Consider the following 7,697-nt stretch of genomic DNA (forward strand, 5'->3'; position numbering starts at 1 on the left):
TAATGATAACCATTTAGAGTCAGCTGAATTTTGAAACAGTGAAAAATATTAGAATTTTTAGGGCTGTTTTCTATGTGACATACAGATGTTACCTAAAAAGGAACATATTGTAGGACATTAATATGGGCACTAAAAACATGTAAGTGGGCCTGTCGGTAGACATTAGGCTGCCCTTTTCAAACAAAGAGCTCATTTTGATACATCTAACTCTCTGACTTGAACAAAGTAGGAACATTTCTTTCAAACTGAAAATAAAAAAATAAATAAATAGAAACCGTGGTTAGCCTTTTTTTTCCCCCCAATCAGGATGCCAGAGAGTTCTGTCTGGGACCTGTGTGCTTTGGTAATGAGTGCATGCAATGTGTGTGTATATATATATACATATATATATATATATATACACACAAATCAGTTTTATGAGTTTAACTTTTAAGCTAACAGGGTCTTTTCAATTTTACCTTGTCAGTAAAAAAATATATGGTGGCATAGCCTACGGGTCTCGTGTCTAAGCGTGTTTACTCTTGCTGAGCCACTACCTCCCTGGATCGCTATTTGTTTTTGGACCAAAACAGGAGCAGTGCAATTATTGATGAAGACTGTCCATCAATAATTCAGCCATACATCTGATTAGTCAATAGAATTGAAGATGGGGCTTTGCAGAGAGCCCTCACACATCAAGCTGTTGACTTGGCCCTGGGCTGTTGGGATCTCTTTCTTCTATTTCTCTCTCTATCATCCATACTGTTGGTGATGCCCCCCCCTTCCTATTCTATTTTTCAGTCCTCTCACTTCCTATCCTTTCTTTTCATGATGATTTCTGCCCCTCAATTTTTCACCCCATTTTACCCATTAAAAACTTTATCAAGACATCTGTCTCTACTAACCTCTATCCTCAGAGCTGAAACATACTATACGTTAGTATACAAATCCAAATGACAACACCTTGCATAAACAATTCAATCACCAAGCCTGGTTTTACAATGTGCATCCTTATGTCCCTGTAGAGGTAGTAAACACAGGTCCTCAAGGGGGTGCTAGAGGATGATATAGAGCATCTTAAAACAAACTGTATACTGCTCAATTTTTATAAACAATACTAACGACCATGGTGACTGCTGAGGAATGTGCACTGTTGTACTCATTGCACCACTTGGCGGGAAGATGGGGAATATGTTTCTCTTGTCTGCCAGAGCGAAAGAGAGAATCAAAGAAGACAGCTTCATCTGGTTCTTGTCTCCTATAGCACTCCCCACTGCAGTGCCTGGGACTGCAGCTGGCACTTTCGTCAAGTTAAGAATTTCAGGTGAAGGCGTCCCGATAGCGTAGCGGTCTATTCTGTTCCCTACCAATACAGGAATCGCCGGATCAAATCCCCATGTTATCTCCGGCTTGGTTATGCATCCCTACAGAAACAATTGGCCATGTCTGCGGATGGGAAGCCAGATGTGGGTATGTGTCCTGGTCGCTGCACTGGCGCCTCCTCTGGTCGGCCGGGGCACCTGTTCAGGGGGGAGGGGGAACTTGGGGGAATAGTGTGATTCTCCCACGCACTACGTCCACCCTGGCAAAACTCCTCACCGTCAGGTGAAAAGAAGTGGCTGGCAACCCCACATGTATCAGAGGACGCATGTGGTAGTCTGCAGCCCTCCCCGGATCGGCAGAGGGGGTGGAGCAACGACCGGACGGCTCAGAGAGCAGTGTGATTGGTGAGGTACAACTAGGAAGAAAAAGAAGGAAAAAAAAAAACAGGTGAAATATTTTATTGTACAACAATGTGTGGAATTGACTTTTGTAGCTTGAAGCATTTGCATTCACGAATGTATGTAATGTTTATTTTTGGCCTTATGCCTCATTTATGGTTCCACATTGGGGAGTCCATGGGGCACCGCTGTATACCAATGGTGTAGTGTAGCACTCAATAGAACCTTTTACAGTTGGTAAACAGTGATCACGTGATTTAGTATGTGTGCGCATTTTGGCAGCAAAAAATGGTAACTGGAGAGAAAAAGGGGGAAAAGTTAACAAAAGCAGAATTAACTTACCCAATATAAAATGGGCCATATATAAAATATGTGGCATTTTAATAATGTTTTCTGTCCAGTCCACTCGTTTTATTGCTTGTAGCCACAATCTTTGCCTGTTTGGATTGAATGGTCTTTTCCCCAATGGAATGCGGTAGAAATTAATACCTTTAGTTTTGCTAGATCTGTTCTGGCAACCAACAACACAACCAGATGACATTTTAAAAATGTAAATATCAGTCGATCAAAAATCCACTTGCACTCTGCATTGATTGGAGATGGAGAAGTTGCCTATTTTGCTGCCAAAATGTGCGCACATACATATGACGTAGGTCATAAAAGATTCTATTCATACTATGGTGTAGACACAACCATTAGACTGTTATAGCACACCACGAAACTAAATGACAGTTTTGTGCATGCTACGCTGTAATATGTACAGTGAATCAGGTGCAGAAGTAACCATGTTTACATTCTCTCACATTCACTGCCAACAACAGTGGTGAAGAGAGGGTTTGCAATGGAAATGGATTTGCTAGATGAGCAAAAAAAGAGTTCATATTGCTGGCATTATTGGGAAGGAGAAAATTATTATGGACTGTGGGAGGAAACTGGAGCTCCAAGCAGAAACCCACGCAGACACAGGGAGAACATGCAAACTCCACACAGAAAGGACCATGGCTGAAATGGACTTAGAAGAAGAATCTCAAATGATTTGAATTTATTTTCAGGGGTGGCAGTGGTAGGTGAATTCCAGCTTATGAAGACTACATCACAGCTGGCTGATCCACTTTGAAGATGTAAGTTAGCCATTGACTTATTTAAGAGAAGAAGAAAAAAAAAGTATTGAGCTTTAACGGACTTGAGTTTTTTTTGAGAACACTGAAAGGTCCCCTCAATTAAACTTCTAAACTTGAAACTAAATTCAACTCTTTTGAGGCTCTTTGGTCCATCTACCTCAGCCACAAACAGACTCTGCTCAGTCCACATTATTGTACTCTCCTGGCCCTTACTAATAATTTCTTGAAGAATTTGGAGAATTTATCACAGGTCTTGCTTGAAGAATTTGGAGAATTTATCACAGGTCTTGCTACTTATTCTGATGAGATTCTAATTCTTGGTGATTTCAATATTCATCTGAATAAGGCTGGTAATCCTCTAAGTAAAGCCTTTCTGGCACTTGTTGATACTTTAGGGTCCGCTCAGTTTGTTCAAGTCAACTCATTGCAGTGGTATCTACCTTGCTTTGGTTATATCTAAATGGATAGCTGTTTCTGATTTGATTGTCTTGCCAGCCACATGCACTGTGTCAGATAATTTTCTCATTAAATTTGAAGTAGCATTGGCCTGTCCTGTTAATGTTGACACAAACATAATTGCCACTCGCAACATTGGTCCATCCATTGTAGCTGCATTCGGCCAGCAGCTGCCTGAAGTCTTAGCTCTTTTCACTGTTGAGACAGATTGTGTTGAAAATCTCACTAGTGACTTAAACATTGTCCGCTGTAGTCTCCTAGATTCAGTTGTGCCTCGCACTACCAGAGCTAGGTGACTAAATAGGTCTACACCCTGGTTTAATGAAGATACACATGCTGTTAAGCGGGCCTGCAGGAGATTGGAACGTAAATGGAGAAAATCAAAATTGGAAGATTTTTGCCTATCTTGGCAGGAGTGTTTATTGAAATAGAAGCATGCTTTATCTGAAGCAAAACATCTCTCTTTCATCTATCTCACTTGATAAATATCAAGAAACATAATCCTAGATTTATTTTTGATACTGATGCTAAACTTACTTGTGGTGACAGGCATTGGCACAAGTCCATGAATACTGGGGTGGTATCCAGCGTTTTACCTGTGTCTCTGTCCACATGGTCAGTGGTTGTGTCAGGAAGGGCATCCAATGTAACATGTTGCCAAGTCATTATGCAGATTGAGAAGATCATACCAGATCGGTCGAGGCTCGATGCTGGATCGGTCAAGTCCTGGGTTAACGATGGCAACCATTGGTGGCTGTACCCTCGCAGGGTACTGATGGAATCTGTAAAATCTGCTATGGTGACCCCTGAGAAACGGGGAATAATCTGAAAGAAGAAGAAGACTGTAGCTAAACTTACTTAAAAACAACATATATTAGCTGTTCACCATTCACAGCCCATGAGTTTTTCTAGACTTTTTCTGCAATAAAGCTGATGAGATCATAAACAAAATTAATTCTTCAACTCCAGCTACTACTGCAGATTCTGTCTCACCCAGGGTGTGAACTACAGGGGATCCGGGGGGAGCTTGGCTCCACTTAAGACATCAGCTCCCTGAAAACATGATTTGTGAAATTTTAGGGGTCTCCAAAGTATTGACCGTATGCTATTATTATTGTTATCCCCCCCCTTTTCTCCCCAATTGTATCTGACCAATTACCCTACTCTTCTGAGCCATCCCGGTCACTGCTCCCCCCCCCCCCCCCCAAATCCGAGGAGGGCTGCAGACTACCACATGCCTCCTCCAATACATGTGGAGTTGCCAGCTGCTTCTTTTCCCCTGACAGTGAGGAGTTTTGCCAGGAGGACGTAGTGTGGGAGGATCATGCTATTGATTGGCCAGCCAACTTGCCTGACCTGAACCCCATACAGAATCTATGGGGTATTGTCAAGAGGAAGGTGAGAGACACTAGACCCAACAATGCAGAAGAGCTGAAGGCCTCTATCAAAGCAACATGGGCTTCCATAACGCCTCAGCAGTGTCACATGCTGATAGCCGTTATCAAAGCAACCTGGGCTTCCATGACACCTCAGCAGTGCCACAGAATGATTGCCACCATGCCATGCCGCATTGATGCAGTAATTCGTGCAAAAGGAGCCCCGACCAAGTATTGAGTGCATGAATGAACACACTTTTCAGAAGGTTGACATTTCTGTATTATAAATCCTTTTTTTTGTTTTTTTTTTATTGGTCTTATGTAATGTTCTATTATTTTGAGATACTGTATTTTTTATTTTCATGAGCTGCAAGCTGTAATCATCAAGATTAAAACAAAAAAGGCTTGATATATTTCACTTTATGTGTAATGAATCTATAATATATGAAAGTTTAACTTTTTGAATTCAATTACGGAAAAAAAAAGAACTTTTCCACAATATTCTAATTTTTTGAGATGCACCTGTAGTTGACCTTGTGTCAGATATGGAGTCATGTGCAGAGATAGTAATGTGTGCCACACATTTGTCACATCAGCTCGGCAGAGCATGCTTTGAGTGTTTTTCGAGTTAGAAGTCACTCTCCATAGCTGTTACCCAGCTCTCGCAAATTGCTCATTCCTTCACACAAGCAGCAAAAGAAGGCCCTTGCCATGGTTGGCACATTTGCAAGCAGTTCTCAGTACAGAGCAGCTACATCATGCAAAGGTCAGAATGATTCTTGCTGTCCAAATACATCTATTTGGAGGAAATCCAGTATATCCAAAAGGGAGAACCTGTCTAAAAACCATGCCCCCTCAGAAAACTCTGCAGTTTCATGTTGGGGGACAGCTGAAGAAGGCACAATTCGCGCCAGAGGAGTGTCAGCCAGTCATCATTCCTGGCATACACCATGTCACCAACTTGCTCATCAAACACTACTATGAGCAAGTCTGCCATCAAGGACGGCACTTGATGGAAGGTGCTTTAAGGGCTGCAAGTTGTTGGGTTGTTGGAGGAAAGCAGTCTGTCAGCAGCTTGATCTAAAATTCTGTGATATCTTGGAGGCTATACAGCAAACAGGAAGTGCAGAAGAGGGCAACTCTGCTTGCTGATCACTTGAGCACAGATCCTTCTTGCACCTCTGTAGGATTAGATGTATTTGGGACATGGTATGTCACCTTTAAGAAGGATGCATGGAGGCCTGGCAAACAGCAAGCTTTGGGCAATCATCTTCACGTGTATAAGCACACATGCCGTAAACATTGAGTTTATTGACTTAATGTATTCATCCAGTTTCATTAATGCTTTTAGATGCTTCTTCACAATTAGGGGACCTGTTAAACAACTGAGATCTGACTTTGGAACTAATTTTATAAGAGCTTGCAGAGAACTTCAGCTTGATTCCGGAGATTACAACAACAAGCAAGTTGCCAACTACCTCTGTGATCAGAGTTGCATGTGGCTGTTCAATCCCGCACACTGCTCGCACATGGAAGGCAGCTGGGAGAGGCTGATTGGCGTCAAAGTCGGATCCTTGATCTAATGTTCCTCAGGCTCTGGCCTACAAAGCTCACACATGCAGTCCTGATTAACTTTATGGTTGAGGTCACTGCTATACTCAACTCCACACCCACTTACTTTGGTGCCTACAGATCCAGATTAGCCTCTTATTCCCACACCTGCTATGCTCTTAATGCAGAAAGTTGGCATACCCCCACTTCCCCCTGGCAACGTTGATGATGGCGACCTCTTCAGGCATCAGTGGTGACAAGTTCAAAGTTTAGCCAACACATTCTGGGAAAGATGGAGGAGAGTACCTCAGCGGTCTCCAGGGTCAATGGAAATCGAGAATGGAAAGACCAAATCTGCTGGACAATGTTGTCCATCTAAAATGCAACCTAGTCAAGAGACATGACCTGCCTACAGGACTGATCACAAGAACCTTTCCTAGTGACGATGGAAAGGTCAGAAAGGTTGAAGTGAAAATTGTCAAAAACAGTGTACCAAAACTGTTCCTAAAGCAGCAGTAGGCATCTTTTTTTGATCTAGCTTGTCTTTATGAAGTATATGTCGATTGTACAGTGTAATGGCTTTTAGACTGATTCCCTATAAGCCTTACCTTTACTGTGCAATTCTGCCTGCCACTGGGTACAATCTCACAGGAAAATGAAGGCTGAATTTACAGCACAAAGGAAGTGTGTCAACCATTGTGCAACCAAAATAGGAAGAGGATAGCATCTTGTTTTCCCTGACGGTGACTAGTAGCTATCCCCAGTATCAGAAAGACCAGACAGTAGAATAACTGAAGTGACAGTGGAAACTACCCGGCAAGAGAAAAATAACCCCATTGATGGAGGAGACAAATAATGCAAAGAGGGAGAGTGATAGAAACAGAGATAAAACAAGACTTGGTATACATCCGTGAAAAAAAATAAGAAACGCTTCACGAATTTGCGTGTCATCCTTGCGCAGGGGCCATGCTAATCTTCTCTGTATGTTTCCAATTTTAGTATATGTATTGCTACGGCAATACATATACTAAAATTAGTATATGTATATGTATTGCATATTATATAGTATATGTATAGTATATGTATTGCCGAAGCAATACGTATACTAAAATTGGAACAATACAGAGAAGATTAGCATGGCCCCTGCGCAAGGATGACACGCAAATTCGTGAAGTGTTCCTTATTTATTTTTTTCACGGATATATACCAAGTCCAGTTGCACTTGATTCAACTCCTTTGGATAACCATGACCTGGATGAATGAGAACATTCACAGACACAGAGATAAAACAAGGGTGAACCTCAGATGGGCATTCACTTGATGGAGAGAGCTCTGGTATTGTATTGAATTCTGTTTCCCTATCAATATCTGTCCCCCCAATCAGGCAAAAGTGTTTGCTAGTATGGAAACATTTTAGCTATTGGTTATGATTAGGTTAAGGTAAGTATTAGGTTACGTTCAGGGTTAGGTTGAGGTTAGGTTAAGGTTAATCA

The 7,697-nt window shown here is 41.9% G+C and overlaps 2 non-coding genes across 2 annotated transcripts; one reads left to right on the forward strand and one right to left on the reverse strand.

Moving 5' to 3' along the window:
- Positions 1 to 7,120: 7,120 nt before the first annotated feature.
- LOC130116217 (U6 spliceosomal RNA) lies at positions 7,121 to 7,226 on the reverse strand. The gene has a single exon (XR_008810564.1). It is a non-coding gene; the product is annotated as a U6 spliceosomal RNA (small nuclear RNA).
- A 60-nt stretch (positions 7,227 to 7,286) lies between these two features.
- Positions 7,287 to 7,392, forward strand: LOC130116218 (U6 spliceosomal RNA). Its single transcript, XR_008810565.1, has one exon. It is a non-coding gene; the product is annotated as a U6 spliceosomal RNA (small nuclear RNA).
- The last annotated feature ends 305 nt before the right edge of the window (positions 7,393 to 7,697 follow it).

The sequence above is a fragment of the Lampris incognitus genome, chromosome 7, assembly GCF_029633865.1.
Source record: "Lampris incognitus isolate fLamInc1 chromosome 7, fLamInc1.hap2, whole genome shotgun sequence".
NCBI lineage: Eukaryota > Metazoa > Chordata > Actinopteri > Lampriformes > Lampridae > Lampris > Lampris incognitus.